Genomic DNA, 15,938 nt, shown 5'->3' on the forward strand with positions numbered 1-15,938 from the left:
AGAACTTAGAACTAATTAAACCTAACTAACCTAAGGACATCACACACATCCATGCCCGAGGCAGGATTCGAACCTGCGACCGTAGCAGCAGCGCGGCTACGGACTGGAGCGCCTAGAACCGCACGACCACCGCGGCCGGCACAAATCTAGCAGCCCGCCTCTGAATTTCTTCTATGTCCTCCCTCAATCCGACCTGATAGGGATCCCAAACGCTCGAGCAGTACTCAAGAATAGGTCGTATTAGTGCTTTATAAGCGTTCTACTTTACAGATGAACCACATCTTCCCAAAATTCTACCAATGAACCGAAGACGACTATCCGCCTTACCCACAACTGCCATTACATGCTTGTCCCACTTCATATCGCTCTGCAATATTACGCCCAAATATTTAATCGACGTGACTGTGTCAAGCGCTACACTACTAATGAAGTATTCAAACGTTACAGGATTCTTTTTCCTATTCATCTGCATTAATTTACGTTTATCTGTATTTGGAGTTGGCTGCCATTCTTTACACCAATCACAAATCCTGCCCAAGTCATCTTGTATCCTCCTACAGCCTCTCAAAGACGACACCTTCCCGTACACCACAGCATCATCAGCAAACAGCCGCACATTGCTATCCACCCTATCCAAAAGATCATTTATGTAGATAGAAAACAACAGCGGACCTACCACACTTCCCTGGACACTCCAGATGATACCCTCACCTCCGATGAACACTGTCCATTCTAATTAAGTACTGTACAACTTCTTTCAATAAATCGTTGCAAACAGTTAATTGTCGTATTGCTATCTATTATTGCCAAAGCTGTTGCCTAAACCAATTTGTCGCTGTGCTAAAGTTGTACAAGGTGTAAAAAAAAATTAAAAAAAAGATTCGAATACTTTGAGAGGTGTTCGTACTCATCGAAACAAGAAAAGTAAGTCCGATAAACAGGGGTCCGCAAACGCATACTTTCCGAGATAAACACATGTTTATAGGAAGGAATGCGCGAATCTTGGTTCTGTAACCAACAGTCGTAGTATTGGCGCTCCACCGAATGCGCTGGCAGGGTATTACGATGTGCTACTCTACCTACCATTAGGTAGTCTGCAGTCAGTTGCGTGGTTCGCGTCGTGTTGTAGGGTGCGTTAGTTCTCGTCGTGTTTGTGCGCCTTATTGTACAGTACCGCCAAGCCTGGGTACGTATCATGGTGTTTTATCTTTTTCCAAACGCGGATTCATTTATGTGTTTACCATTATTGCGCTGTTTGTACGTATAAATGGTGTAGTACATTTGCATTTTCTCGCTTCCACTACCTATTGGCAATGGAAGCCTACTGCTCGACAAGTGAAATGGCGGATACGATATTCTACTATGCCCACTGATAAGCTCTTCGGCAGACTTTTCCAGCGTCTGAGGGACACAGGTACTCTTGCACCACGGAAGAAGCCTGCCCCCCCCCCCCTTTCCCACCAGTCAGCACGCCTGACACGGAGGAGCGTGTCCTACGTTCGGCAGAAGAAGCCCCTGGGACAAGTGTTGGGAGATTAGCAGCAGCAGAGGGAGTGTCTCTCCCTCCCACCTGGGGGGTACTTCATGAACAATTGCTGTACCCATATCATCCACAGCGCGTTCAAATCCTAAGGCCACAGGATCACCATGGCGGCGGTTCTGTCAGTACCTATTGCAGAAGTGGGCCGCAAGGCCACTGTTCACATCCACGATTTTATTTACCGATGAGGCGGCATTCACAAGAGATGGCGTTGTGAATTTTCGTAACCAGTATGTATGGACATGTAAATCCCCAAGAAATTCAGGAAAGAAGGCATCAACACCGATTCTCAATCAACGTATGGTTAGGCGCACTTGGAGATAAATTAATAGGGGCATATATCCTACCGCAAAAGTTAACTGGAGCACCTTATCTGGACATTCTCATTTATTTATTGCCTACCTTGATAGACGCTGTGCCACTGCAAACGAATACAAATGTGGTTCATGCTTGATGGCGCACCAACACACTTTCGTCGCAATGTGTGCGAATGTATGACACAGACATTTCAGGGCCACTGGATTGTTTGGGGGAAGGGGAGAGGGGTAGGCAAGGGGCGGCACACATTGGCCTGCTCGTTCCCCAGACCTCAACCCCATGATTTTGGTTATTGCGTTACTTAAAGAAATTGGTCTACACCACGCCAATCAAAGATATGCGGACACTATAAGCAGGTACAACGACAAACCGGTATACTTGAAAGGGTGCGTCATTTCTTATGTCGGAGAGCATAGGGGTGCATTTTCGGGCATGGACGCAACGTTGAACACCTCCTGTAAACAGGTGTTTATCGCAGGAATTATGCATTTCCAGACCCATAGGTACTGCACATATTTTTCTTCGTTCGAGGAGTACTACCACCTCTTGAAGTATTCGACATTTTTTTGAACGCCTTGAGTAAGGGCTGCAGTGCAGCGAGCCACGTTATAGCGGCAACCACTTTCGGTGGTAGGGAGTTCTGTTCCTGTCACTTCTATATGTTTGCGTCAAGTCCATTTCGTGAACAAAACATAAATCAAGTAGCCAATCTATACGCCGATTTGAAATCTTAGCAAGATGCGGCAGGGATCACAAGAAATGGTGTTGTGAATTTCCGTAACCGGTATGTACAGGCAGATGTCAATCTCCAAGCACGTTTGTGCAGCTTTGAAAATGGGAACTTACAGGGTGTCCCAGAAGTCTTAGACTGATTACAAACATGCATCAGGTAGAAAATACGACACAGAGTTATCTTGAAGTACAGGTTAACATAGTTCACAGGTTTCGAGGTGTGCTCTTTTCGCCGGCCGCTGCGACAGAGCGATTCTAGGCGCTTCAGACCGGAAGATCTCTGCTGCTACGGTCGCAGGTTCGAATCCTGCCTCGGGCATGGATTTGTGTGATGTACTTAGGTTAGTTAGGTTTCAGTAGTTCTACGTTCTAGGGGACTGATGGCCTCAGATGTTAAGTCTCATACTGTTTCGAGACATTTGGACCATGTGTGCTCTTTTCGTTGCCAGAAAGATATCCAAGGCGATATTCCAGTTCCACCCTTGTTTTGATTAACATTTCTTGAGGTATGGAGTTATGAAGTCAGCAATTCGGCCGCACAGTGCTGTGATGTCTTTCACTGATGCTTGGTAAAGAGCCGCTCCGACGGCGTTAGGTCCCGTGATCGCGGAGGCCTGTTGATAGAACGACCATGCCCGATCCATCTTCCCGGAAATGTCGTATGCAAATAGGCTCGAACATCTAATCCCCAGTGATGAAGAGCACCATCTTTAAAATCAAGTTCGAAATGTTCTTAAACTGTGGCACAACAAATCAGTGCAACATATCAAGATAGGTGTAGGCTCTGATTGTCGTTTCACTGAAGAAAGAAGATCCTGTGATTGTGTTGTACATGCGACTGCACCAAACGTTCAGCATTGTGCTGCCGCTGACGGTCTCCAACACAGTCTGGGATTTCTCGGGCCCCCAGATCCAGATCCTCGGACTCCCAGTTCCTAGCATTGTATCCGTTGACAATGGCGTTCAAATGAAATGTAGCGTCATCTGAGAAAACGACTCGTTTCAGATTATCATCACCTTCCTCAATCTCTGCCAGTTTGGCAATAGCAAAGTCGTTACGAGCCATGTACTTCATTGGTTGGAGGGGCTCCACCAATATCTGGACATCGTACGTACAGAAAAGACGTTGCTTATGTAGGATTCGGTGCACTGATGCCTTCAGATCGTGCAGCTTACTTGAGGCTCTGCGGACTGACTTCTTGGGACTTCTCATGAACGCGTCTCCCACTGTCTGAATTTTCACACTCTAGATCCAGGCCTCACTGTTATAGGGAGATCACAAACGCTCCCTGTTTCCTTAAATTTGGCGACCCACATTTTGATGCTTTTCGTATCAGGTGGCGGCCTATGGTATGCCGTCTGGAACTGTCTCTGGACTGTTTTTGCTGATTGTGTATTACACTACTGGCCATTAAAATTGCTACACCACTAGGATGACGTGCTACAGACGCGAAATTTAACCTACAGGAAGAAGAAGCTGTGATATGCAAATGATTAACTTTTCAGAGCATTCACACAAGTTTGGCGCAGGTGGCGACACCTACAACGTGCATGAGGAAAGTTTCCTACCGATTTCTTATACACAAACAGCAGTTGACCGGCGTTGTCTGGTGAAATGTTGTTGTGATGCCTCGTGTAAGGAGGAGAAATGCGTACCATCACGTTTCCGACTTTGATAAAGGTCGGATTGTTGCCTATCGCGATTGCGGTTTATCGTATCGCGACATTGCTGCTCGCGTTGGTCGAGACCTAATGAGTGTTAGCAGAATACGGAATCGGTGGGTTCAGAAGGGTAATACGGAACGCCTTGCTGGATCCCAACGCTCTCGTATCACTAGCAGTCGAGATGACAGGCATCTTATCCGCATGGCTGTAACGAATCGTGCAGCCACCTCTCGATCCCTGAGTCAACAGATGGAGACGTTGGCAAGGCAACAACCATCTGCACGAACAGTTCGACGAAGTTTGCAGCAGCATGCACTTTCAGCTCGGAGACCACGGCTGCGGCTACCCTTGACGCTGCATCACAGATAGGAACGCTTGCGATGGTGTACTCAACGACAAACCTGGGTGCACAAATCGCAAAACGTCACTTTTTCGGATGAATCCAGGTTCTGTTTACAGCATCATGATGGTCTCATCCGTGTTTGGTGACATCTCGGTGAATGCACATTGGAAGCGCGTATTCGTCATCGCCATACTGGCGTATCACCCGGCGTGATGGTATGGGGTGCCATTGGTTACACGGCTCGGTCACTTCTTTTTCGCATTGACGGCACGTTGAACAGTGGACGTTACATTTCAGATGTGTTACGACCCGTGGCTCTACCCTTCATTCGATCCCTGCGAAACCCTACATTTCAGCAGGATAATGCACGACCGCATGTTGCAGATCCTGTACGGACCTTTTTGCATACAGAAAATGTTCGACTGCTGCTCTGGCCAGCACATTCTCCAGATCTCTCACCAATTGAAAACGTCTGGTCAATGGTGGCCGAGCAACTGGCTCGTCGCAATACGCCAGTCACTACTCTTGATGAACTGTGGTATCGTGTTGAAGCTGCGTGGGCAGCTGTACCTGTATACGCCATCCAAGCTCTGTTTGACTCAATGCCCAGGCGTGTCAAGGCCGTTATTATGGCCAGAGGTGGTTGTTCTGGGTACTGATTTTCAGAGGATCTATGCACCCAAATTGCGTGAAAATGTAATCACATGTCAGTTCTAGTATAGTATATTTGTCCAATGAATACCCGTTTATCATCTGCATTTCTTCTTGGTGTAGCAATTTTAATGGCCAATTGTGTACGTGACTGGACCCTGTAGCAAACAAAGTAACAGTAAGTATGGATGTTCACGAAAGCTTGAATATATCACATCCAGTTCAAGATAAAATGATTTGTCTGTGTGTCATATATTATGTCTTATAAATGTTTTTAATCAGCGTAATACTTCTGGAAGACCCAGTATTGGCCGGCCGGAGTGGCCGAGCGGTTAAAGGCGCTACAGTCTGGAACCGCACGACCGCTACGGTCGCAGGTTCGAATCCTGCCTCGGGCATGGATGTGAGTGATGTCCTTAGGTTAGTTAGGTTTAAGTAGTTCTAAGTTCTAGGGGACTTATGACCACAGCAGTTGAGTCCCATAGTGCTCAGAGCCATTTGAACCATTTTTTGAGACCCAGTATTGCCATCTAGATCGTTCATGTAGTACTCTTAACAACAGGGCTCCCAACTCACTTGCCAGGGGCACACTTGAGGCTACATCTACGTTTGTCGATGACTCCTCGTCTACAAGTGATAAGTTTTTGAATTATCAGCCATGTACTCGCTTTCATGCAACCTTCCACCAATTATTTCAAAGTAGCATTAGCAACCTACATCTTCTGTTATTTTCTGGATGTATTCCAATCTCTTCCTTTCTCTACAGATTTTGCCCCCCACAACTCCCTCCAGTACAGTAGAGGTCAGTCCCTGATGTGTCAATAGATGTTGTGTCATCCTGTCCCTTCTCCTCGTCAGTGTTTTCCACATGTTCCTTGCCTCTCCGATTCTGCGCAGAACCTCCTCATTCCTCGCCTTATCAGTCCAGCTAATTTTCGACATTTGTCTGTAGCATCACATCTCAAATGCTTCGATTTTCGTCTGTTCCGATGTTCCGACAGTCCATGTTTCACTACCATACAATGCTGTGCTGCAAACCTTAATTCTCAGAAATTTCTTCCGCTAATTAAGGCCTATGCTTGATAAATGTAGACTCCTCTTGGCGACGAACGCCCTTTTGCCGGTGCTAGTCTAGTTTTTATTTCCTCCTTGCTCCGTCCGCCATTGTTTATTTTGCTGCCTAGATAGCAGAATTCCTCAACTTCATCTACTTCGTGACCATCAATCCTGATGTTAAGTTTCTTGCTATCCTCATTTCTGCTACCTCTTATTGTTTTTTTTTCTTTCTTCGCTTTTCTCTCAATCCAATTCTGTACTCATTAGATTGTTTATTCCCTTCAGCAGATCACGTAATTCTTCTTCACTTTCATTCAGGATAGCAATGACATCAGCAAATCTTATCATTGATATCCTCTCACCTTGAATTTTAATTCCACTCCTAAATCTTTATATCTCTCATTGTTTCTTCGATGTACAGATTGCACAGTAGGGGCGAAAGACTACATCCCTGTCTTACAACTTTTTTTTTTTTAATCCGAACGCTTCGTTCTTGGTCGTCCACTCTTAATATTTCCTCTTGGCTCTTGTACATATTGTATATTACGCGTCTCTCTCTCTCTCTCTCTCTATATATATATATATATAGCTTACCACTGTTTTTCTCTGAATTTCGAATTTCTTGCACCATTTTACGTTGTCGATAAATCCTATGGACGTGTCTTGGTTTTTCTTTAATCTCGCTCCCATTATTAACCGCAACGTCAGAATTGCCTCTCTGGTGCCTTTACCTTTCCTAAACCCAAACTGAAGGTCAACTAACGTATCTAACACATCCTACACGTGATATCCTGAAAAAAAAGCATGTATGGTCAACTGCCTACGAAAAGTAATTTCTTTTTCTGCGTACTGAGGAACGTAACGCAATAGCTCTCCTGCAGCTATTTATTACAACCTGTATATATATTAGCACCTCTGTGTTAGCTATCTGCTCAGACAATCATACACGGTACGGGACTACAAGTCCCACCGCCACACCTTAATCCACCCATGTTAGGCAAAATTTTTCTGCCTGACTCATGTACTACTATCACCGTCAGAGGGTGGTACGGGACTACAAGTCCCACCGCCACACCTCCAAAGCGAATTGCAGTGACGCAGTCACTGCCCTGTGGAAAACTACTGCCTCACCAACACAGTTAGACCGCAATAGACCGGTGATGCTGTATTGTAACATATCACCCAGGACTACAAGTCCATTTAAAAAAAAAAAAAAAAAAAAAAAAAAAAAAAGAAAAAAAAAAGCTATCTGCTCATGTAACTTTAGGACTCTGTATTTCAGAAAGAACATAAATTGACTTGTACAACTATTGAAATAAGTTCTTCATTTATGTGTATTGATGCTACCTGCTCGCGCTTTGCAGCTTATGGTTAGCTATCTCAGCCTTTAGGAATTAATTAGTGCCACGTGCGGGCGTTCCAGGAACGCCTTAGACGGCCGAACTGTGGTCTAAAATCCCCCGTCGCTGACCTTGTCTCGCTGCGTCACAAACAGCTTCGCCTCACAACTGACCAAGGTCCCGTGATGCTGGTTCGAAAGACACGCCCCCGAAGCTAAGCTAATGACGCACAGGTTTCGCTCTTTCCGTTCTCTCTCTCTCTCTCTCTCTGTATCAGCGTCATAAAAACCACGTACTTACTCGCGCTTCTACTGCTCAGTTACCCGAAGATGAGAGGTCTGTTTGAAATCATCATCCCCCTTATAAAATTCCTCCATGATCCCCTATTCAGTACTAACATTGGTGCCTCTTCTGATGTTAAGCCTATTACTTCAAAATCATTCTTAACCGAATCCAGGCACCTTCTCCTTGGTCTACCCCGACTCCTCCTACCCTCAACTGTTGAACCCATGTCTCTTGGGTAACCTTGATTCTCCCATGCGTGTAACATAACCCCACCATCTAAGCCTGTTCGCCCTGACTGCTACTTCTATATTCATTCCCAGTTTTTCTTTGATTTCCTCATTGTGGACACCCTCCTGCCATTGTTCCCATCTACTAGTACCTGCAATCATCCTAGCTACTTTCATATCCGTAACCTCAACCTTATTGATAAGGTAACCTGAATCCACCCAGCTTTCGCTCCCATACAACAAAGTTGGTCGAAAGATTGAACGGTGCACAGATAACTTAATCTTGGTACTGACTTCCTTCTTGCAGAAGAGAGTAGATCGTAGCTGAGCGCTCACTGCATTAGCTTTGCTACACCTCGCTTCCAGTTCTTTCACTATGTTGCCATCCTGTGAGAATATGCATCCTAAGTACTTGAAACCGTCCACCTGTTCTAACTTTGTTCCTCCTATTTGGCACTCAATCCGTTTATATCTCTTTCCCACTGACATTACTTTCGTTTTGGAGATGCTAATCTTCATACCATAGTCCTTACATTTCTGATCTAGCTCTGAAATATTACTTTGCAAACTTTCAATCGAATCTGCCATCACAACTATGTCATCCGCATATGCGAGACTGCTTATTTTGTGTTCACATATCTTAATCTCACCCAGCCAGTCATATTGTTTTCAACATATGATCCATAAATAATATGGTTTCAGCCTTGTCTTACCCCTGAAACTACTCTGAACCATGAAAATTTACCATCAACTCTAACTGCTGCCTGACTATCTATGTAAAGACCTGTAATTGCTTGCAAAAGTTTGCCTCCTATTCCATAATCTCGTAGAACAGACAATAACTTCCTCCTAGGAAACCGGTCATATGCCTTTTCTAGATCTGTGAAGCATAGATACAATTCCCTGTTCCACTCGTAACACTTCTCCATTATTTCCGTAAGCTAAAGATCTGGTCCTGACAACCTCTAAGAGGCCTAAACCCGCACTGATTTTCATCCAATTTGTCCTCAACTAATACTCGCACTTTCCTTTCAACAATACCTGAGAAGATTTTTCCCACAACGCTGATTAAAGAGATACCTCTGTAGTTGTTACAATCTTTTCTGTTTCCATGTTTAAAGATTGGTGTGATTAGTGCTTTCTGATGGAACCTGTCCCGACTCCCACGCCATTTCAATAATCCTGTGTAGCCATTTAAGACCTGGCATTCCGCTGTATTTGATGAGTTCCGACTTAATTTCATCTGTTTGAAAAGTAACGAGAAATTTGTAATTTCGTGTATTTATATTAGTCCGACTCCCTCGATAACTTCATTGTTGTCTTCGTAAACATGTCTGCAAAATACCTACACAGTGATAGCCAAATTGGATAAACGGGCGCCAGCTGTCAAAAACGTTAAATGTGTTTAGGTGATTCTGGCCGTTTATCATCTTCTCTGTCTACAGGAATTCAGCTGCCGCTGCTACTGTTGTTTTGTACAACCTGCAGTATTATGCTGGACTTCACAAACCTCACGTGAGATTTTCGTATTCTCTGGCTCTCCACGCACGAGATACGTCGAAGAGCCAAAGAAACTGGTACACCTGCCTAATATTGTGTGACGCCCCCGCAAGCACGCTGAAGTACCGCAACACGACATGGCATGGATTCGAATAATGTCTGAAGAAGTGCTGGAGGGAACTTTTTTCATAGAGAGATGGGGCCCCTCCACGCCCGCACCAACGTGGTGACCAAACCTAAAGTTCTACTGTCACCTCCGTCAACATGTTAGTTATCTAGTAAGTGGATCACAGGATGCTGCCCTGTGATATTATCCGTGCGTCTGGATAAGACTACGCATTAACACGGTCCATCAGGTGACAGATAGTGGACGAAACGCGAGTGAGGGTAGCGATTTGAAGAGGAGAGGGAAAAAAGTGCCAAGGCTCGTGCCGTGGGAAAAAAACCTCTGCGACTGTGGGGTGCGTAGTAACAGCAGTAGTGGCTTACTAGCTGCGATAGTTCATGCAAGGTTGGATTTGTTAGTATGGGTATCATGCATCATTACCGTGGCAAGCGATGGCGATCTATCCCAGTTGCTGCAGCCGCTACATTCCTGGAACAATCGAGATCGTTATACGGTAGTGGGAGATCGGCCATAGATCATCTCACTGTGTGGGGGATGTGTGGAGCTTGTCTGCATGCAGTGTACGGTACGGCTTCCCTGCGTGGTGCCAGTTATTCGGCAGTGTATTCCAGCTGGATATCCAGTAGTGGCTTCTGATTAACAGGGGCTCACCTGTACCGTTGTGTTTGCGTGTGCTTGGCCATAGATGTTAGGTCCTTACAAGTATGTCTTTTGGTCTTTTATGTTTCCATCTATGGTTGTGGTCGTAGTTCCCCAGATTCAGAATAAACGGGTTCTGCGAATGTCTGGAGCTTCTGTATACTCTTGTGGTGAGTTTGTGGATTACCTCCGTGAGAGTCTCAAGTCGGTATTCCCGGTGAAGGTCCGCGATGCGTGTGTATCGTGGAGCATTGCTTATGATTTTGAGTACTTTGTTTCGTACGAGCTGCAGACGGCGCAGGCGTGTAGGCGCAGCGTATCCCCAGACAGGAGCTGTGTACGTCACCAGGGGTCGAATAAGCGTCATGTATATGGACCTCGACACCCTTCTGTTCAGTGTACTACGCCTGTTGAGCATAGGGTAGAGCTGTTTCAGCCTCGCGCTAGCTCGGTTGGTCATGTGTTGTATGTGGTCCCCCCAGAGTAATTTCCGGTCCAGCCAGACACCGTGGTATTTGACTTTCTCACGGAAACGTATTGGGCGTGCATGTAGAGTTATTGGTCTGCAGTATCGGTGTTTGCGCAGTTGCTTCGGTCTTCTAGTGAACAGAACGGCTTCGCACTTGTCGACGTTTACTCTAACACGCCATTTCTCCAACCAAGGCTCAGCCACTCTGAGTGCAGTCTGTAAGCGTGACGTAATGTTGTTTCCAATCTTGCGCGAGGATGGCTGTGTCATCCGCGTAGATTGCCATCGTTGCGTTGTGTGTGGCTGGGAGATCGTTTATGTAGAGGTTAAACAGTAGAGGCCCTAGGATGCTTCCCTATATCATGAATCCAGAGGGGGTGGTATGGTATGCTCAATAATGTTCATGTCTGGAGAGTTTGGTGGCCAGCGGGAGTGTTTAAATTCAGAAGAGGGTTACTGGTGACACTCTGTAGCAATTCCGGACGTGTGTGGTGTCGCATTGTCCTGCTGGAATTGCCCAAGTCCGTCCGAATGCAGAATGGACATGAACGAATGCAGGTGACCAGACAGGTGCTCTACAATCGTGTCACCTGTCAGAGTAGTATCTAGACCTATCAGGGGTCCCATATCAGTCCTACTGCACATGTCCCACACCATTACAGGGCCTCCACCAGCTTGAGCAGTTCCCTGCTGACACCCACTGCGCCAGACAGTCGTTATCTTATACAGGCGTTGTTGACGGCAGCATCGTATTCTGCCTCTTTATATATCCCCGTATTTGAATACGCATACCTATGCCAGTTTCCTTGGCGCTTTAGTGTATTTTGCGACATTGAACATAGAGGTCACGGAGTTACATTTCAAGATCCGTTCCGAATACTGTGTAAGTAGGCTGTTTAGGTTTTTATATTGGTAACGCCACGTAGCGCTCTATATGAAAATCACTGACTGTGCTGTGTAAAGACTGTAGTTGGTTTGCATTGTTGGAGTATATGCTATTGTAGTGTTGGGCAGTTGGCTGTTAACAGCGCGTAGCGTTGCGCAGTTGGAAGTGAGTCGCCAGCAGTGGTGGATGTGGGGAGAGTAATGGCGGAGTTTTGAGAGCGGATGATCTGGACGTGTGTCCATTAGAGACAGTAAATTTGTAAGACTGGATGCCATGAACTGCTATATATAATATGACTTTTGAACACCATTAATGTAAATACATTGTTTGTTCTCTATCAAAATCTTTCATTTGCTAACTATGCCTATCAGTAGTTAGTGCTTCAGTAGTTTGAATATTTTTTTAGCTGGCAGTAATGGCGCTCGCTGTATTGCAGTAGTTCGAGTAACGAAGATTTTTGTGAGGTAAGTGATTTGCGAAAGGTATAGGTAAATGTTAGTCATGGCCATTCTTTTGTAGGGATAATTGAAAGCAGATCGCGTTGCGCTAAAAATATTGGCTGTCAGTTTAGTGTTGATCAGAATAGGTAAAGAGCGAAATGGCTTGAGTACGTTCAGTTCTGCTCAGCTGTTTGAAAATCAAATAACGTAAGAGGTTTATCAGCACAGTCATTCATTAATTTTTCTAAGGGGACGTTTCAACTGCACGTACGAAATACTAGCAGAATATCGTTTCTCCTAGTAGAATAAGCATCATGTCTCATTACTAAACACTAAATAGAATTCCACTTTATACGGTGACAGAGAATACTTGCTTTTGAAAGATTGTAATAATGCATTTACTTCTTGAGATCATTCTGTGAAGGCAGTCATCCTTATCCGCCCTCCAGAACATCGACATTTATGACGACAAGTTGTCGTCAACGAATGATAACCTTTCCCTTTTGTTTTGATGGATTACGGATGCTGGGTCGACAGAAGCGTCCGATCCCCCGCGTCAGCTTTGGCCCGTGACGTAAGAGTGTTTTCGTGTGTGACGTCATGACGGCGCTGAGTTTGGTTTGCGAGTGTGGCGTGTTTGTAGATGTCGTCGTGTTGTGCTCTCTGGTGGTATGTTCAGGGTTTTTGTTTGTGGTGTAATGGGCTCAGTTTTCTTTTGCTGATTATCCAGAATTGTCCGAGTGTCGGCTGAGTTTATAGTGGAATTCGTTTCAGTGACTTAACGATTTTGTGTGAAGGTTAATTTAGTGTTGTTCGCTGTATATCGTGTGGTAATTTCAGTAACATTAATCGGTTGTTGTTTTTGTTCAGGAATGGATATGACGGATAAAATTAGCAGTGCGCAGGTCAAGGGAAGTGTTCGATCCCAATGTGTGGCTGTGTATGTTGATAGTAACAGGAGATGTTTTTGAGCTATATAGGCCAAGGTAAATGTTTGATCGTAATTTATGGGATCGGCAGCTGCTGTTGACCTATATAGGTGAAGGGAAGTGTCCGATTCCAGATGATATTGTGTTTAGTGGTATTTGGGGAGTTTTGTGATGTTGGTCTTTTTCGTCGTTTTGTGTGGTTTTGTATGGGGGTGGGTGTCTAAATTTGTTTATATTTAGTTTGCTCCCACCCAAAACCACCCCATCTCCCACGCTTGTCCCGTTAGTGTCATTAGGCGTTTTGCGGAAAGTGTGTGTGTTTGTTTTTCGATGTATTTTCGTCCTCATAATGTGTACGTACCGACTTTATATGCGCCATATTAGAATCGTGGTTTGGTTCAAATGGCTCTGAGCACTATGGGACTCAACTGCTGAGGTCATTAGTCCCCTAGAACTTAGAACTAGTTAAACCTAACTAACCTAAGGACATCACAAACATCCATGCCCGAGGCAGGATTCGAACCTGCGACCGTAGCGGTCTTGCGGTTCCAGACTGCAGCGCCTTTAACCGCACGGCCACTTCGGCCGGCTCCAACGATTTCCTTGGAATCGTGGTTTATGGTCGTTTCCGCCATATTTGTGACGTCATGGGTCAAAACAGACGGGCGGGGTCGGACGGTTCCGTATTTCCCGGATGCTAATAGAACCCTATTTCATACAACCAGGCATCTGTTTGAAGTTGTTTCCGTGAAATATTCTAGAACTTGCACAGTGTCATCAGACAGCAATCTCGAGAAATATAAGCGCAACAGATCCGCCGCGAAAAGCCACAACAGTTTCGTAAAAGTAATAAAAATTTTGCGTTTGACGTGGTCTGTTTAAATGAAGTATCAGCTGAGAACGATCGGACGAATATATCCTGACAAACAGCACTCGTATAGAACGTCTGAAGCGGCCTGTGCGCCTCGTACCTGCCAGTTCTGCACTCCATGCAGCGTTCGATTTAGAAGCGATAGCGGATTTCTCCGAAGTCGTGTTCGCGGCATGCCGAGGTCGGGCTGGACCTATGGTAGGCAGCCCTTTGTGCACACCAAGGTCTCGCAGGCCGCCCGTATCTGCTGACGTGTCTTGTAAACAAAAGCCACGCCCTCCACGCCTGCATAGCGTACGGATCTGTTTCACTGCAGCGAGGTCGATCCGATACTGGGCTGCCTGGGTAGTTCCAAGTATACAGGACAATGTCACACCCAGCGCAAGGTGTTGTTGTTGTTATTGTTGTTGCTGATGGCGGTGGTGGTAATGATGTAGTGTTCTTCAGTCCGGAGATCGTTTCGACGCACATCCCCATGTCCGTCATAGCTGAAATTCTATTTAACTCTTTGAGGGGCAGGTAAACACCACTAAAATTTACCCTAGTGGGGCAAGAAAATTTATTTGCAAATTTCAAATTTCTTTTACTTGTAACACATTTGCTTTATTGTCTTGACATGTTTTATACATTGAGTTTGTAAAAATTCACTTAAACAACAACGAAATATTAACATTAAATGTGGTCACTACAGGTAACCACCACCCCATTACAGTATACAAATTCGATATTTGGTGGTTGAACTTTGAAATAACTAGTTTTTAATTTTCGTGGTATCTCTTGAAAAAGTTCTTGTCTGCTCTCAGACACAAAGGTACTTTGCACACTGAACATATCCACACTGTTCGTACTGGATTTTTCTTTGAACTGCAAACTGCGCATCTTCTAGATGATGAGTGAATTGGTTGATGTTTACTGCTTTCGTGGCGAATACTTTCGTCTACGTATGGTTTGTGTGATTTGATCTGGGTTGCTATACCACTTTGGGATACAGAAGCAAAATTAGCTGCCACTGAAACTATTTTTGGAGCCAACAAGATTTTGTACACCTCTCGACGGAAGTCTTTATTGGAGAACTGCATTTCGATTTCTTTGTGCATAATGAACGCGTTTGTCACACTGCAGTCTAAAAAGTGAAAAAACAATCTCATGCGCCATTTCTTGCTTTTTCTGTCAATGGCATAGTCTGACTTTAGTCGATCAAAATTAACCACATAGTTCATACTGGAATTGTAGTCTTTCAATACAATTGGACAAGTGATATTGGTTATTATTCCATCTTTCATTTTTCGAGTTACTGTGGATACATCTGATGGTGAATGACATGTTGAAATCAAGTTGACTCCACTGTTATCTTTCCATCTATAGATTACTATGCCATCATTGCTAATTTTGTAATCGAATTCCCCTCTTCGCAGTTCCTTTTCCTCCTTGAGTTTTGGTATGTTTTTCCTTCTGGGATTTATTGTTCCATAAGCGTACACACCATTGGATTTTAGGTTTTTGAACAGATCATATGATGTAAAATAATTGTCCATGAGCATAATATGATTCTTTCCATGAAGACCACTGGTTAAATTTAGAACCACACGACTGCACACAGGACTAGATCTTGAACAGCTTGTCGTGAATGTGGGGTCATTTCCATCAGTGCCATCACTGTCAGCACTGCTGTCACTAGAAGGTATTTCTTCAAATAAAATTCGGTAACATTCGTCCTCAGTCGTTCCTTTTCGGCTGGACGTATTCGATGGAGACGAAGAAAATATACTGGGTGGAGCAGAAGGGCGGTGGTTGGCAGCAACAATCACACAGAAATTTGTCAGTAAAACATGGAAAATTCTATTTCAATTTAAAGTTACATTACACGTAGTCTTATATGTGTTCAACACATAAATATAAGCGATTACTTACCAAAAATAG

This window comes from Schistocerca americana, chromosome 9, assembly GCF_021461395.2.
Source record: "Schistocerca americana isolate TAMUIC-IGC-003095 chromosome 9, iqSchAmer2.1, whole genome shotgun sequence".
Taxonomy (NCBI): Eukaryota; Metazoa; Arthropoda; class Insecta; order Orthoptera; family Acrididae; genus Schistocerca; species Schistocerca americana.